Source organism: Triticum urartu, chromosome 6A, assembly GCF_056163025.1.
Source record: "Triticum urartu cultivar PI428250 chromosome 6A, HENAU_Tu73, whole genome shotgun sequence".
Lineage (NCBI taxonomy): Eukaryota > Viridiplantae > Streptophyta > Magnoliopsida > Poales > Poaceae > Triticum > Triticum urartu.
In genome coordinates this window covers 215,224,921-215,243,200 of record NC_141878.1, presented here as the reverse complement: position 1 = coordinate 215,243,200, position 18,280 = coordinate 215,224,921, and positions in this window count along the sequence as shown.

Sequence of the window (18,280 nt, the reverse complement as noted above, 5' to 3'; positions counted from 1 at the left end):
CGGAGTAAAAAGAAACGGAGGGAGTACAATGCAGTGTTCGTTGCCCACACATGATGGAAGAGATCACATAGAGAAATACTATTCACTCATGTCTACGGTTCCAGTATTTAGAAACAGGGTGGTCCACCCTAAAAGAATATTGACAACAAATATGACAAGGCAAGCATAGATGTAGTGAATCAATCATTTACTTGTGAGCTTACTAGGACAAGTATGCAGAATTGTAACTACAGTAAGAGACCGTCCAAAATCCCCCTAGAGTCATGTCGTCCGGGGACGGCAAGTCGCCGGCGAGGCAGGCGACTGGGGCGAGTAGAGATTGGAAGTGCGTAGCAGAATGGAGGGGAATCGGGGCCTGGGACGACCCAAAATCCCAGGGGGGCGGCCCACCGTGGGCACCCTGTAGAGATACACACCCGAGCAGCGACATGCATTTTCGAAACTAATTTAGGAACATGTAAGTGCATCTAGTGCCCCTTAGTGATTTTGGTGTATTGAAGACTTATAGGTTAAGGGACTAATGTGTTTTTAAGTGTACACAGGTCTATAAGTCTATGAGGAGTTTGATATTTACAGAGAAAGTCGACCCCTAAAAATGAAGTTCTTCGACTGAAGACTTTGGATTTCTGAAGACTTTGAAAGTGAAGAAATTGGCGCAATCTTGAAGACTTGGTATTCATTTGAGGAACATGAAGCGTGAAGACTTTTGTTTTTGTAGTTTCATTTTCTCTTTCTTGAGTCTTAGGAAACAACGTACTTTTAAAGGGGGTCGAGGAAATACTAAGGAAAAATTTCCATGTGATGCTCAACTCAAATCCTACACCTACCAATCCCTTCGAGTGAAGCCATTGGAAATCTCATATAGTTCAGTCATATTCTTCAGTGACAGAGACGAAGTTCTTCTGGTCTTTGAGGAATTTGCTCTGACTGAGGAGTTAGGAATTCGTCAGTGCGGATTACCTACACAGTGAGGAACATGATAGCCCTAGGGAATTTGATACTCAAATTTCCGACCATTGTTGTGCTATGCGCCAGCTGTCCCAAAATATCTACCCACCTAACGGTCATATCATTGAAGGGCATTTATGTCTTATCATGTCGGGCTGCTCCCTAGGCTATAAATAGCCACCCCCTACAACCACTAGCTGGTTGGCTGCTCCGAGAGAAACTGACACTTGTTATTTGAGAGCATCCCATCCTCCGAGGACTTTGAGTGAAAATCATCAAGTGAGGAAACCCAAACCCAAACACCTACAAACCCCAGGTGATTGAGCATCACTAAAAAGATTGATCCTACGTGGATCCGACGCTTGTTACCTTTGAAGACTGTGCTTCTTCCAGACGGTTAGGCGTCAAGGTCTAGAGCATCCAAGAGGAATTGTGGATTGCCGAGTGACCAAGTTTGTGAAGGTTCGGAAGTCACCTGAAGACTTACCACGAGTGATTGGGCAAGGTCTGTGTGACCTTAGCTCAAGGAGAATATGGTGAGGACTGTGTGTCCGGACTATTTGTCCTCAGGTTTAAATACCTAGCTGCTCCAACCAGATGTACAACTGAGACAGCAGTTGAAACTGGTCTACCAAATCATTGTCTTCACCAAGCTTACTGGTTCTATTTCCTCAACTCTTTCATTTCCTCGTAACTGTGTTGAGTGCTTGTTCATATCTGTGTTTGAAGACTTTGACTGAAGACTTTCTCAATTTCCTCAGTTCAATTTCTTCAGTCTGTTTGTCTTCATCCTGTGCTATCATGTGTTTACGCTTTCTGTACTCTGTGCTTGTCTTCATTTCATCATGATGATTGTGCTTGTGCTCTGTTATGTTTACTTTTGAGTACTTATTCCGCTGCTAGTAGTTCTTCGCTAAGGAATTTCCTCACCTACAAATTCCTCAGTGGAGAATTCATAAAAATCACCTATTCACCCCCCCTCTAGTCGATATAACGCACTTTCAATTGGTATCAGAGCAAGGTACTCCCTCGTTCTATGTGATTTTGGTTTAACCGCCTGGATTTTTAGTTATGTCGACCGCAGGTATGAAGAAAGTGACATGCCCCATCTCTGACGGTCACAAGTATCCCAAGTGGAAGGCCATGATGAAGAGGTGTCTCATGGTGATGAACAGCGAGCTGTGGACCGTCACTGAGATTGGTCTGACCGATCTATGCAAGATGGCGGAAGCAGATGACATTCTCAAGTACACTCTTCTCAACCTCACAGCGAAGGACATCATCTGCTCCTGTGTGTCTCAAAATCGGTTCAAGAATATCATGCATCTTGATAATGCGAAGCTTATCTTGGACCGTCTCTCTGAGGTCTATGAAGGTTTATGGCAAAAGATCTCAAAGCGATGACATTCGAGCCAGAATCATCATCTTCTGCATCATGCTTTATGGCAAAAGATCTAAGATAATTGAATGCTACCTATCCGAGTCTAGTGATGATGAATCTGGTGATGAATTTGGACCCAGCTATGTCAAACTTGCTTCCCTTGCCACTAAACAACAAAGAGCTTTGGAAAAAGTTCAATACATGCTAAATAAGAGCGATGATATGTTGGGTGAAGAAATGGATCAGTCAAAAGCTTTGGCTGAAAGTCTTCAGAGACTTCATACTAAGTATGACACCCTTCAAGATCATCATAACACTCTCTTATCTGATCATGAGAAGCTTTCATATGAACTTCTTCAGAGAAAGCAAGATCTTGAAAAGCTAAGAGTGAGTTATGAAGATCTTCAGATGGAGCGCGAATCATTACTTGCTCAACAAATCAGCACTTCTCAGGAAGAATTTGTTCCTCCATGCTTGAAGTGCATTGAATGTGAATTTGCTAATTCTTCACCTGAATGTTCAAATGCTGCTAATGTTTCAAATTCTTCACTTGCCTCTGCTATCACTTCACTAATTCCTCATCTGAGGACACTGCTAGTATCACTGACGATGCAGGGCTGAAGGAATTGTACATGACAGGCATGTACAAAAGCCTCAAAGGGCATCAGACTCTTTGTGATGTGCTTAAAAAGCAGATCCTCAACAGGAACCCTAGGAAAGAGGGTATTGCCTTTGAGAGGAAACTCAATGCTGATGGTACATATTGGAAGCCTGAGCACTACCCCAAAACCTCATGGGTTGCTGCAAAGGGACCTTCAGTTGATCCATCTAACTTATCTGGCTTTGCATGTGAATATCCTCGTTCTGATGATGAGTAATTTCACTCCAACTATAAACTGTTCAAAAATCAGAATGGTGAAGTATTTGCTAGATATGTTGGCACTAACTGCAGGAACGGTTCCCCTATTAAGAAAATCTGGGTTCCCAAAAGGTGCCTCGAAAGTATTCAGGTGAATGTCCTCAGGACACCACCTGTGAAGAATAGGAACCCCAGATCAAATTCTTCATATGGACCAATTTCCTCAAAAGGATCAAAGTCCTCATATGAATATCATCGTGCTAACAACTCTGTTTCACAGGGAAGAGCTAAGGGCTATGAATATGAGCATTATTCTTCTAATCATTATGTTCATAAGTCCTCGAAGAATTACTCTGCTTATTCATATGCTTATCCTAACCCCTCTTATGTGAAACGAAATGGACTGGCTTCTATGCCACCTTTATCGTATGGAGCTCGCAGAGTGATGAACTCTTTGCCACCCATTCAGATGTGGGTGGTGAAGAAAAAGAACTAATTTCTTCTGTAGGGTTAGGTCTCCAGACGTACATAATCGTCTGAAGAATTTGCTGGAGACCTGAGTGTGCCTGATAGGATGCAGACTAACCATGAAGAAATGAACTCTCATTTCTCACGTCCTCATACTGCTTTATCTGTTCTATTGCTTGATGAATACAAGACACCTCGTCGTTTCTGGATTGATGCAATTGATACTACGTGCCACATGATCAACAGAGTATATCTTCACAAATTCTTCGAAAAGACTGCCTATGAACTCCTCACTGATAAGAAACCCAATGTAAGTTATTTCAAAGTCTTCGGTGCTAAATGTTGGATTAGAGATCCTCATCACAACTCAAAATTTGCAACGAGAGCACATGAAGGTTTTATGCTTGGTTACGGAAAGGACTCGCACACCTACAGAGTCTTCAACAACGTTCTTCACAAGGTTGTTGAAACTGTAGATGTGCGGTTCGATGAAACTAATGGCTCGCAAAGAGAGCACCTACCTACTGTGATAGATGAACCAGCACCTAAGGAAACTATCAAGTTCAAGGCTACTGAGGATGTCATTCCTACTGAAGAATTTGCTGAAGAATTCATTTCAGAACATGAAGAACGTTGAGCTAATGCACCTGAAGAAAATACTAAAGAAAATGGTGCTGAAGAAAATGCTGATAAAATTCATCAAAGACAACTAGCTCATCCTCGCATTACAAAAGAAGTGCAAGTTGAAAAGATCATCAATGACATTAAAGTGCCAGGTCCTCTCACACGCTCAAAAGCTTCACATTTATCTAACTTTTGTGGGCACTATGCTTTTGTCTCTATCACAGATCCCACTAAGGTAGATGAAGCATTTCTGGAGCCTGAGTGGATTCAGGCCATGCAAGAAGAATTACATCAGTTCGAGCTCAACAACGTCTGGGAACTGGTCAAACGTCCAGATCCTCGCAAGCACAATATCATTGGCACAAAATGGATCTATCGCAACAAGCAAGACGAAAATGGCCTTGTGGTAAGGAATAAGGCACGGCTTGTAGCTCAAGGCTACACACAGGTTGAAGGAATTGATTTCGATGAAACTTTTGCACCTGTTGCTAGACTTGAGGCTATTCACATATTACTTGCTTATGCTAACCATCATGATATCACTTTATATCAAATGGATGTGAAAAGTGCATTCCTAAATGGTAAGCTTGAGGAAGAAGTATATGTTGCTCAACCCCTAGGTTTTGAAGACCCAAAGAATCCTGACAAAGTCTTCAGACTCAATAAGGCCCTCTATGGCCTCAAGCAGGACCCACGGGCATGGTATGATACTTTGAAGGAATTCCTTATGAAGAAAGGCTTCAAACCCGGTTCACTCGACCCTACTCTTTTCACTAAATCTTATGATGGTGAATTGTTTGTGTGCCAAATATATGTTGATGATATTATCTTTAGCTGTACTGAGCAACGTTATAGTGATGAATTTGCCTATATGATGAGTGAATAATATCAAATGTCTATGATGGGAGAATTGGAATTCTTCTTAGGTCTTCAAATTCGTCAACAACGCAATGGCATATTCATATCTCAGGAGAAATACCTCAAGGATGTATTGAGGAAATTCGGCATGCAAGATTGCAAAGGTGTCAAAATTCCCATGCCCACAAATGGCCATCTGTGCACTGATGAAAATGGTATTGACTTCGATCATAAGGTATACCGCTCCATGATTGGTTCTTTATTGTACTTATGTGCATCTAGGCCAGATATAATGCTTAGTGTTTGCATGTGTGCCCGATTTCAAGCTACACCAAAGGAATCACAGCATAAGGCTGTGAAGCATATTCTTCGATATCTAGCTCACACACCAACACTTGGATTATGGTACCCCAAGGGCTCGGCTTTTGATCTCATTGGATATTCTGACTTTGACTATGCTGGTGATCATATGGACCGCAAGTCAACATCCGGTACATGTCATTTCCTCGAACGATCTTTGGTCTGTTGGTCCTCAAAGAAACAGAACTGCGTATCACAATCTACTACTGAAGCTGAGTACATTTTCGCTGGTTCTTGCTGTGCTCAATTGCTATGGATGAAGCAAACTCTCAAGGACTACGGCGTCAACATGAAGAATGTGCCTCTCTTCTATGACAATGAGAGTGCCATCAAGATTGCTCACAACCCAGTTCAGCACTCGAAGACAAAGCACATTCAGATTCGTCATCATTTTCTTCATGATCATGTGTTGAAGGGCGACATTTCTATTGAGCATGTCAAGACTGAAGAACAGCTAGCCGATATCTTCACAAAGCCCTTGGATGAGAAGAGATTTAGCAAGTTGCAGTGTGAGCTAAATATCCTAGAATCTCCGAATGTTCTTTGAAAAAGGACACTCATCCTAACACTTATGCAAAATTGATGACTTAGATGTGCAACACATGAAGAAACTTTTTCTTCAATCTATGAAGAATAACACTCTAAGTGTGAAGAAATTAATGAAGAATTTGATTCTCAGAACCCTACGACAATTGTATGCGGTGTCTGAAATCATCATTCTTATACGGTGGGTCATGCCACCACCAAAAATTGAAATTCCTCAGTTGTTCAAATTCTTCAACTTTGCATTGTCTTCACTGTTTCCGTCGTTTTTCTTCATTGGCTATATATATGTGAGTTTATGTCCTCTACAGCATTCACTTATGGTTATTTCTTCAAGTTGGTTGTTCTGCTAAGTGAATGTGATCAGACCCTTCCCCCTCTATGCTAAACTCAACCCAATCTATTCACAAATTCTTCATGTGTGTTCTATTTGAAACTCGTTCAAAATCTTCACTATGTCCTTGTCAGCTGAAGAATTCGCGAACGGAAAGTTAAAACTTATCTTATCCAAATTTTCGGCTTTGCTGCTCAAACCGTTCTGCATCCCATGTTATACTTATCTATTCACCCACGATCTAACACGATCTCCACTTCTCAGTACGTGGGTGACACATGTCAAGCGAATGAGAAGGGTCATGGGCACGTTCGTCCAAATTCTTCGGGCGAGCAGTTTTTCACCGTGGCTATAAATACCCCTCTTCCCCTTCCTCACTTCCTTTACTCCGCTCGACCTCTTTCCAGCTCAAGCTTATCAAACCCTAGCACTGCCGCTACTTCATCGTCGCCGGTGAGGAAGAGCTTCACTTCCTCGACCTCGTCGCTGCCGTACTCGCGTCGGCTGTGGAAATCTTCACTCTGGCGCCGCCGTAGCCGTCTTCCTCCACCGAGTTAGGGCGTGGAAGATCTGCACAGACGAACTTCACTTCTCCCCCTCATAGTTCGTCGTGTTCTTGGTTCAAGGTAATTAAAAGTTACTTTTACTGCCCTTTGTGATTCAAATGATCATCTATAAAATCTTCAAAGGTGTTTTTCTTCAAATCTTCACACACTAAAACACCTCACATGTCATCTATTCTTGATTCATTTCTCTAAGCTGCAAATTTCTCTTCAAGATTCCTCAATTGTGCAGATCTCTGATCTGTATAACTCTGGAACCTAAGACTAAGAACGCTTAGTGAAATTCTTCAAGACTCGTCTGGTCAAATTCCTCAAACTTGTTCTTTTTTACAAAACCTTCTGAGAACGCATATGACCTCTCCAAATTCCTTGCAACTATACTCTGTTCACAGGTACTCATGTCCGCTGCTGAATCACTAGGTTCTCATCAACTTAACCCATTTGCAGCGTTCCTCGAAGAAAAGTTGCATACTTCTTCAGAGAATTCAATTGTTTAAATTCCTCAACTGAAGAAAATGGCTGACGGTAAGAAGCCATAGAAAGGAGGAAAGAGGCCTGAGGTCAACACTGCCTTTGAAATCCCTTATGACATATACAAAGATTACTGCACTCCTGATGAGGCCAAGTTTGGAAAAGAGGACAAAAATCGGCGCAAGGTGCGCATACAGAGGATAGAGAGAAGATGGGCAAGAGAGTGGAGGGAATACAGGTATGTTACTCCCAAGTACATGAAGAAATTCGCACTCAATCCTCCATGCCCAAGACCTCCATTGGCACCTGGCCAAATAGCTGATCCCACCAGCCTCAAGCGTGGTGAGGATTATCCTGATGAATGGGCCAAGCGCCAGGCCAAGTTGGCTAAACAAGCAAAAGAAGCAGTGAGGAAATTCAACGAAGACTCTGCTGCTGCTGCCGCTGAGGCCTCTATCAAGCCTAAGAAGGCCATGTCAAAGAAGCATGCGCACAAGCCAAGTGCTTCACCTTCAGTGCCCTCAGGACCAAGTTCCTCAGCAATGCCCTCACGGCTAGAATCTTCAAAGCCCTCAAAGCCAATTCCTCATGCTGCTCCTGCTCCTCCAAAATCCTCAGCTCCTCCACAGTCCTCACCTGCTCCGACAAAGTCCTCTGCACATGTGCATCTTGCCACGTGCCAAAGGACTACAGGCATCTCTATTGCCTCAGGAGCTTCAGCTAGTTCCTCAGCTGCACCCAATTCTTCAACGGGACCCTCTCTGCTGAAAACAAAGGCCACTGCTGGACGAGGTCCTCGCCCTGGTCATTAGAAGAAGCAGGTCGCCTTCCAAGTGTCGTCTGAAGATGACGAAGCTGATGATGAAGAACTTGCTGAGATCATCAGAGATAGGCAAGTCAGGGCCGCTAGAGCCAAAGGCACTAATGTGCCACTGCTTTTGGATCCAAGGTTGATCCTCGACTATATTGATCTCTGGCACAAGGACCCAAACACTCCTATGCCTGATTTCAAGTTGTCTCCTAGCCAAAGTCACATGCTAACCCATTTCATCCAAGAAGAAAAATAGAAATATGAGAAGGCCGGGCAGATCAAGAAAGTGCAATATAAGAAGGAGAAATTTTTGAAGAAAAACGTTGTCACTATGACAACTGATGAACTTGTAAAAATCCAGTCTGAAATCAAAACCCTCAGCGATGACTTCAAAGCCTACTATGCTGATTGGCAAGGAGCCAAGGTCAGGTTTGTTAAACTGACTAAAGTTCACCTCAAATGTTGCAGCTCCATCGCAACAGGAAATTCCTCAGGCTGAAGCATCTGCTCAGCCAACTGAAGAACATGCCAGCACCGCTGATGACTTTCAGGCTGCTGAAGAAAATGTGAGTTCCAGGGCTGATGAGTGCATTCCAGCCGCTGAAGAAATTGCCTGGGCATCCACTAGTGGTGCGCCTGAAGAAAATCAACCAGATTCCTCTACTCCTCCTGCGCCCACACCAACTCCGATCCTTCCATCTGCATCAGATGTGAAGAAGACCAAGGCTGTAGAGCATGCAGCTGTGAAGAAAAGGATAGCATCAGCTACTTCAAATTCTTCAGCTCCGAAGAAAATGAAGTCTATGACAAGTTCATTCTCATATCCCATTGATGTTATTCCGATCTCAATCATGCCATCAAAGGACCTTGTTCCTTTTGATGAAGAATATGTGATCCCTAGCGGATCTGATGAAGAAAATCCTTCTGCTGCTTCGTCAGAGCAGATGGATGAAAAAATTGAAGTGGATCAAATCCCTTCAACACCAGTTGTTTCCTCGCCTATGCCTCAGTTCACAGTTGAAGAGGCTGGCATTGAAGAAATGGAAGATGAGGATGTGGACATTGGCTGCACCACACCTGTGCTAAGTGATGAATTTTGGGAAAGTCGGCATCCAAACTCTCCACTGTTCACACCTTTACAGCAAATACCTCAGTCCCCTGCACAAACTGTTCAAATGGGATCTGAAGAAACTCACCCCACTTCGTCTGTATGTGAAGAAATTCCAACCACTAATGCTGAAAAATTGCTGCTGCTGAACATCTGAAGACGCAGACTGCCACTGAAGAGGAACCCAAAATTCCTTAGCCTGAAGAACCTGAGATTGCGATTCCTGAGGTTGTGATGCAACTGACTGACACTCCTCACTCCAATCCAAAGGATCCATTCTCAAAGAAGCAGAAATTCAAGGCTGATGATTTCTTCGGCGAGCACATATTCTTCACAGACTACAACCCCTATGACTCTACTCGCATTAGGAAAAGGCATTTCTGGACTGCCAGCCAGGCTACGTTCTATTCCTCAGTGTTGTTTAAAAAAGACAAAATCTTCTACCATGAGCACATTCCTCACGTGGATATGGAATCTCTGCCGTGCTTCGAGCCAGTCCTTAGTGTTCTTCACGATGCTGGACTGTTAAATTTCTGCACTGACATCTGTGATTGGAATGAAGAACTCATTCTTCAATTTTATGCGAAGCTGCACATCACAGGAGATTCTGAAGATGTGAATTCATGGGTGCTGGACTGGATGTCTGAAAACACTCACTACACGGCACCAGCTACTGAATTGCTTTGTGCTTTACCACTCAGTCCTCCCTTTGAAGCTGCTCGTTGCATCTATAGTGAACCTGAGCTTACAAATCACTACATGCAAATTCTGATGAAGCCTTTGAAGCCAGGTCAGGCCCCACGAACCAAATTCCTCATGAAGGAATTACTATATGTGCCTCGGACTGTCTATCGCATTCTGAAGAGGACAATGAGTCCCATCAAAGGCCACGACTCATCTGATGAGGAAATAGTTGGCATCATGAAGAATCTGCTATTCAACATCATACATAGCATTCCTATCAACTATCACGATTTCTTCATGAGGACTCTGGCAAATGCTGCACTTTCTCCGTTTGAGCTGAAACCTTATGCACCTTGGATTATGAGATTCCTCAAGACAAGGTCTTCACTCAACTACAAGGCTGATTTTCAGAATCACCTTAGCTATTTGCCCCCGATTGAAGTCCTCAAGCAGGCTTTTGCTTCAACTGATGAAAAGGGCAAGGCCCATGCAGTCATTGATGAAGGCATTCGTCCATTGGATGGTCAGTTTCGCAAAGCTGCATCTTATTCCACCAATGATGACTCTGCCACACATGACTCTGCTGCCAATGCACCCAAGTCTACTCCTCAAGCCACTGCTCCTCGTGTGATCACTGACCATGAGCTTCTGCTTAGTCTTCATCAGAAGGTGGATCGAAACCATAAATGGGTTAAGCGTCAGTTTGGTTCATTTCTTCACAACATGACTGCTACACACAATGCAGTGAAGAAAAACCATTACTACCTCCATGAAGTCTTCGGTCGCACCTGGGCCATTCTGTCACATCTGTATGGTGAAGAAGATCTCAAGGCAATGGGTCTCAAGGAAGACTTTGACTGGTCTGCACCTCCACCGGAGAAATACAAGAAGGTCAAGGTTCCTCCTTTGGTGTCCAGCTCCTATTCTTCATCGCGCGACACCGACGAGCATGAAGACTTGGACGACACTGCAGCAGGCCCTTCCACGACAAACGACCCCAACAACGCTGGCGCTCCTTCATCAACTTGATATTCTTCAGGGGCGTTAGTCCTCATTTTCGACCCTTTTGGTCATTCGATGACAAAGGGGGAGAATTTTGAGTGAGTCTTCAAGCGGGTCTATCTATATGGGCGTGTTGTTTTTGCTAAGTTACAACTCTCGTTCTTCTGAAACTTTATTAGATCGGGTTGTAAACTTAAAACCGATGGTGCTCTGATACTTTTGATGTTCTTTTTCTGCATGCTTATTCCTCATATATGTTAATGCACGCATGCTGAATTACATCTGTCACCATATTTCATCACGCATTTCAAATTCTTCATTATGATATGTCAAATGCGTGTATAAATTACAAGATATAGGGGGAGATCTCCATGATTCTACTCTTCAAGTGTGCAATGCTTCAAAAGCAAATTCCTCATCATGCACATCTTCAGGGGGAGTTCTTCTATATCTTGCAATCAAATTCCTCAATATCAGTATTTACAATGCATATGTTTATCCCCGTTGAAAACTTAACCTATATTGTCATCAATCACCAAAAAGGGGGAGATTGTAAGTGCATCTAGTGCCCCTTAGTGATTTTGGTGTATTGAAGACTTATAGGTTAAGGGACTAATGTGTTTTTAAGTGTACACAGGTCTATAAGTCTATGAGGAGTTTGATATTTACAGAGAAAGTCGACCCCTAAAAATGAAGTTCTTCGACTGAAGACTTTGGATTTCTAAAGACTTTCTGAAGACTTTGAAAGTGAAGAAATTGGTGCAATCCTAAAGACTTGGTATTCATTTGAGGAACATGAAGCTTGAAGACTTTAGTTTTTGTAGTTTCATTTTCTCTTTCTTGAGTCTTAGGAAACATCGTACTGTTAAAGGGGGTCGAGGAAATACTAAGGAAAAATTTCCATGTGATGCTCATGAGTTTAATATAGACTACAATAAAGATATTGTTTCTGTTGGTTTAGGGGATATGTCTCATGAGTTTAATTTTGCTAAATTTCGTAGACAACCCCATGATAAAGAATTGCCTAGCAAGGATGAAATTATTGATCTTGCTTCTATTGTCGTGCCTCCTACTGATCCTTTAGAACAATATTTGCGAAACCATGAAAATGATGTGTTCATGAATGAAAGAAGGGAAATAGATGAAGTATTCTTTAAATAGGGACCTATTCTGAAACACAACTTGCCTATTGAAATCCTAGGGGATCCTCCTCCACCCAAGGGTGATCCCGTGTTTGAGCTTAAACCATTGCCTCATACTCTTAAATATGCTTATCTTGATGAAAATAAGATATATCCTATTATTATTAGTGCTAACCTTTCAGAGCATGAAGAAGAAAGATTATTGAAAACTCTGAAGAAGCACCGTGCTGCTATTGGATATACTCTTGATGATCTTAAGGGCTTTAGTCCCACTCTATGTGAACACAGAATAAACTTGGAGAAAGACGCCAAACCAGTTATTGATCACCAATGATAGCTAAATCCTAAGATGAAAGAAGTGGTAAGAAAGGAAATATTAAAGCTCCTTGAAGCAGGTATAATTTATCCCGTTGCTGATAGTCAGTGAGTAAGCCCTATCCATTGTGTCCCTAAGAAGGGAGGTATTACTGTCGTTCCTAATGATAAAGATGAATTTATTCCGAAAAGAATTATTATAGGTTATAGGATGGTAACTGATTTCCGCAAATTAAATAAAGCTACTAAAGATCATTACCCTTTGCCTTTCATTGATCAAATGCTAGAAATATTATCCAAACATACACATTTTTGCTTTCTAGATGGTTACTCTGGTTTCTCTCAAATACCTGTGTCAGCTGATGATCAAGAAAAGACTACTTTTACTTGTCCTTTCGGTACCTTTGCTTAGAGACGTATGCCTTTTGGTTTATGTAATGCACCTGCTACCTTTCAATGATGCATGATGGCTATATTCTCTGACTTTTGTGAAAAGATTTGTGAAGTTTTCATGGATGATTTCTCTGTTTATGGATCCTCTTTTGATGATTACTTGAGCAACCTTGATCGATTTTTGCAGAGATGTGAAGAAACTAACCTTGTCTTGAATTGGGAGAAGTGCCACTTTATGGTTAATGAAGGTATTGTCTTGGGGCATAAAATTTCTGAAAGAGGTATTGAAGTTGACAAAGCTAAGGTTGATGCTATTGAAAAGATGCCATGTCCCAAGGACATCAAAGGTATAAGAAGTTTCCTTGGTCATGCCGGTTTTTATAGGAGGTTCATTAAGGACTTCTCAAAAATTTCCCGACCTCTGACTAACCTATTACAAAAAGATATTCCTTTTGACTTTGATGATGATTGTGTAGAAGCATTTGAAATACTTAAGAAAGCCTTGATTTCTGCACCTATTGTTCGGCCACCTGATTGGAATTTACCATTTGAAATTATGTGTGATGCTAGTGATTATGTTGTAGGGGCTGTTCTAGGACAAAGAGTTGATAATAAATTAAATGTTATTCAATATGCTAGCAAAACTCTAGACAGTGCTCAAAGAAATTATTCTACTACTGAAAAGGAATTCTTAATAGTTGTATTTGCTTGTGATAAGTTCAAACCTTATATTGTTGATTCTAAAGTAACTATTCATACTGATCATGCTGCTATTAAATATCTTATGGAAAAGAAAGATGCTAAACCTAGACTTATTAGATGGGTTCTCCTGCTACAAGAATTTGATTTGCATATTATTGATAGAAAGGGAGCTGAGAATCCCGTTGCAGACAACTTGTCTAGGTTAGAGAATGTTCTTGATAACCCACTACCTATTGATGATAGCTTTCCTGATGAACAATTAGCTGTCATAAATGCTTCTCGTACTGCTCCGTGGTATGCTGATTATGCTAATTACATTGTTGCTAAATTTATACCACCTAGTTTCACATACCAGCAAAAGAAAAAGTTCTTCTATGATTTAAGACATTACTTCTGGGATGACCCACATCTTTATAAAGAAAGAGTAGATGGTGCTATTAGACGTTGTATACCTGAGCATGAACAGGAACATATCCTACGCAAGTGCCACTCCGAGGCTTATGGAGGACACCATGCTGGAGATAGAACTGCGCATAAGGTATTGCAATCCGGTTTTTATTGGCCTACTCTCTTCAAAGATGCCCGTAAGTTTGTCTTGTCTTGTGATGAATGTCAAAGAATTGGTAATATTAGTAGACGTCAAGAAATGCCTATGAACTATTCACTTGTTATTGAACCATTTGATGTTTGGGGCTTTGATTATATGGAACCTTTTCCTTCCTCTAATGGGTATACTCATATTTTAGTTGCTGTTGATTACGTTACTAAGTGGGTAGAAGCTATTCCAACTAGTAGTGATGATCATAACACCTCTATTAAGATGCTTCAAGAAGATATTTTCTGAGGTTTGGAGTCCCTAGATACTTAATGACTGATGGTGGTTCACATTTTATTCATGGTGCCTTTCGTAAAATGCTTGCTAAGTATGATGTTAATCATAGAATTGCATCTCCATATCACCCGCAGTCTAGTTGTCAAGTAGAACTTAGCAATAGAGAGCTCAAATTAATTTTGCAAAAGACTGTTAACAGATCTAGAAAGAATTGGTCCAAGAAACTTGATGATGCATTATGGGCTTATAGAACTGCATATAAAAATCCTATGGGTATGTCTCCATATAAAATGGTTTATGGTAAAGCATGCCACTTACCTCTTGAATTAGAACATAAGGCATATTGGGCTATTAAAGAGCTCAACTATGACGTCAAACTTGTCGGTGAGAAGATGCTTTTTGACATTAGCTCACTTAATGAATGGAGAACCCACGCTTATGAAAATGCCAAGCCGTTTAAGGAAAAAGTTAAAAGATGGCATGATAAAAGGATACAAAAACGTGAGTTTAATGTAGGTGATTATGTAGTGGTATACAACTCTCGTTTAAGATTTTTTGCAGGCAAACATCTCTCTAAATGGGAAGATCCTTACTTTATCGAGGAGGTCTATTGTTCCGGTGCCATAAAAATCAACAACTTCTAAGGCACAAATCCGAAGGTGGTGAACGGTCAAAGAATCAAACATTATATCTCAGGTAATCCTATAAATGTTGAAACTAATATTATTGAAACCGTAACCCCGGAGGAATACATAAGGGACACTTTCCAGAATGTTTCAGACTCCAAAAAGGAATAGGTACGTGGTACGGTAAGTAAATCGACTCCAAAACAGTTCTAATGGCAATATTTTTCCGTTTTGGAATATATAAAAAAATAGGAAAATAAGAAGCTGACCGAAAAGGACACGGGGCTTCCATGAGGGTGGAGGGTGCACCCTACCCCCCTGGGTGCGCCCCCTGCCTCATGGGCACCCCATGTGCTCTTCGGGCTCCGTTTTCTTGCACGATACTTCTTTCGGTCGGTAAAAATTCATTATATAAACTCCCGAAGGTTTTGACCACCGTATCACGCAAATATCTCTTGTCTTTGTTTTGAGCTGTTTTTCTAACAGATCTAGGTCGCCATGTCGTCTTCAAGTGCCCCCAAGGACAAGTTCTTCGAGAAGGTCATCAACCCCTACCTCACGGAGGTGCTGCAACACCCTCAAACCATTGAGATGCGTGAGGGGTTGTTGCACATCCGCGATGTGGAGGGGCCAAGGAGGATCGGAAGTGTGGAGACAAGGCTTGAGGCAATGGAGCAACAAGTTTTCAAGTGTCAGGAGATGGTGGAGCGTGGAATCGACTCCAATCACATAATGATCACGGAGTTCACCAACAACCACAAGCTGGACGCCAAGGACATTGGGGAGGCCATCTTCAAGCTTCATGAGAAAATCAAGCACCTCCAAGCCCAGATCTATGACCTGCAAAATCAAAACTGTGAGTATGAATATAGATTCAAGAGGATGAGTTTGGCTGCAGATTTGAGGATTTCGGAGACTCAATCATCCTTCTATGATGGTGAGCCTATGCCTTGGAAGAGGGATGACAAGCCTACATCATCAACAACTCCATCTCCTTCACCAGCAAAAGAGATATAATCACATGGGTGTGGGAACTTCCCTTGGCAACTGTGAAGCTTGGGGGAGTGCCCCGGTATCGTATCACCATCACTTTTATCTTTACTGTTTTTCTTAGTTTGATCCTTTTGATAATATCTTGATCTAGTAGAATAAAGTTTTAGTATGATCTAGTTGTGAGTTTTGCTTTATGATCTTCTTACGTAATTGAGTCCGTGAGCTATATATAATAAAGATTAGTGTTGAGTCAAGGACTTGATTATTTTGCTATGATCTTGAGGGAATAAAATAAAAGAGAAGAAATAAAAATAAATAAATAGATCATATGGATCTTATGGAGAGTAATGAGCTCACATATAAAGAGTATGATGAATAAAAGTTGTTGAGAGTTGACAAACATAATTTTGGTCATGGTTGCAATTAATAGGAAGTAATAAAGAAAGAGAGGTTCACGTATAAATGTACCATCTTGGACATCTTTTATGATTGTGAGCACTCATTAAAGTATGACATGCTAAAGAGTTGACGTTGAACAAGGAAGACAACGTAATGGGTTATGTTCTCTTGCATCTAAGATAAATTATATTGTCATGGATCATCCAACATGTTGAGCTTGCCTTTCCCTCTCTTGCTAGCCAATTTCTTTGCACCAAGTAGAGATACTACTTGTGTTTCCAAATATCCCTAAACCCGTTATTGCCATGAGAGTCCACCATATCTACCTATGGATTGAGTAAGATCCATCAAGTAAGTTGTCATCGGTGCAAGCAATAAAAATTGCTCTCTAAATATGTATGACTTATTAATGTGGAGAAAATAAGCTTTATACGATCTTGTGATATGGAAGAAATAAAAGCGATGGATTGCATAATAAAGGTCCATATCACAAGTGGCAATATAAAGTGACGTTCTTTTGCATTAAGATTTCGTGCATCCAACTATAAAAGCGCATGACAACCTCTACTTCCCTCTGCGAAGGGCCTATCTTTTATTCTTGTCTTATACTTCATGCAAAGAGTCATGGTGATATTCACCTTTCCTTTTTACATTTTATCCTTTGGCAAGCACAATGTGTTGGAAAGATCCAGATATATATAGCTAATTGGATGTGAGTTTTCATGAACTATTATTTTGACATTACCCTTGAGGTAAAACGTTGGGAGGCAAAACCATAGGCCCCTATCTTTCTCTGTGTCAGATTAAAACTTCATAACCATAAATATCGCATGAGTGTTAGCAATTATGAAAGACTAAAAGATGGTTGACTATGTGGACTTGCTGAAAAGCTCTTATATTGACTCTTTCCTATGTTATGATAAATTGCAATTGCCTCAATGACTGAGATTAGAGTTTGTTGGTTCTCAATAAAGTTTATGATTCATACTTGAAATTGTGATTGAATTGTTACTTTATCATAAGAGATCATATGACAATATATACATATATGTTGTTGTTCTAAGAATGATCATGATGCCCTCATGTCCATATTTTATTTTTATCGACACCTCTATCTCCAAACATGTGGACATATTCTTAGATTTCGGCTTTTGCTTGAGAACAAGCGAGGTCTAAGCTTGGGGGAGTTGATACGTCCATTTTGCATCATGCTTTTATATCGATATTTATTGCATTATGGGTTGTTATTACACGTTATGTCACAATACTTATGCCTATTTTCTCTTATTTTACAAGGTTTACATGAAGAGGGAGAATGCCGACAGCTGGGATTCTGGGCTGGAAAAGGAGCAAATATTAGAGACCTATTCTGCACAGCTCCAAAATTCCTAAAACTTCACGGGAGCACGTTTCAGAATATATATATATATATATAAAATATTGGGCAAAAGAAGTACTTGAGGGGGCCCACACGCTGTCCACGAGGGTGGGGGTGAGCCCCCCTGCCTCGTGGGCTCCCTGGTGGCCCTCCGATGCCCATCTTCTGCTATATGAGGTCTTTCGTTCGAGAAAAAATCATAAGCAAGCTTTGGGGAAGAAACTCCGCCGCCACGAGGCAGAACCTTGGCGGAACCAATCTAGGGCTCCGGCGGAGCTGTTCTGCTGGGGAAACTTCCCTTCGGGAGGGGGAAATAATCACCATCATCATCACCAACAATCCTCTCGTCGGGAGGGGGTCAATCTCCATCAACATCTTCACCAGCACCATCTCATCTCAAACCCTAGTTCATCTCTTGTATCGAATCTTTGTATCCAAACCTCATATTGGTACCTGTGGGTTGCTAGTAGAGTTGATTACTCCTTG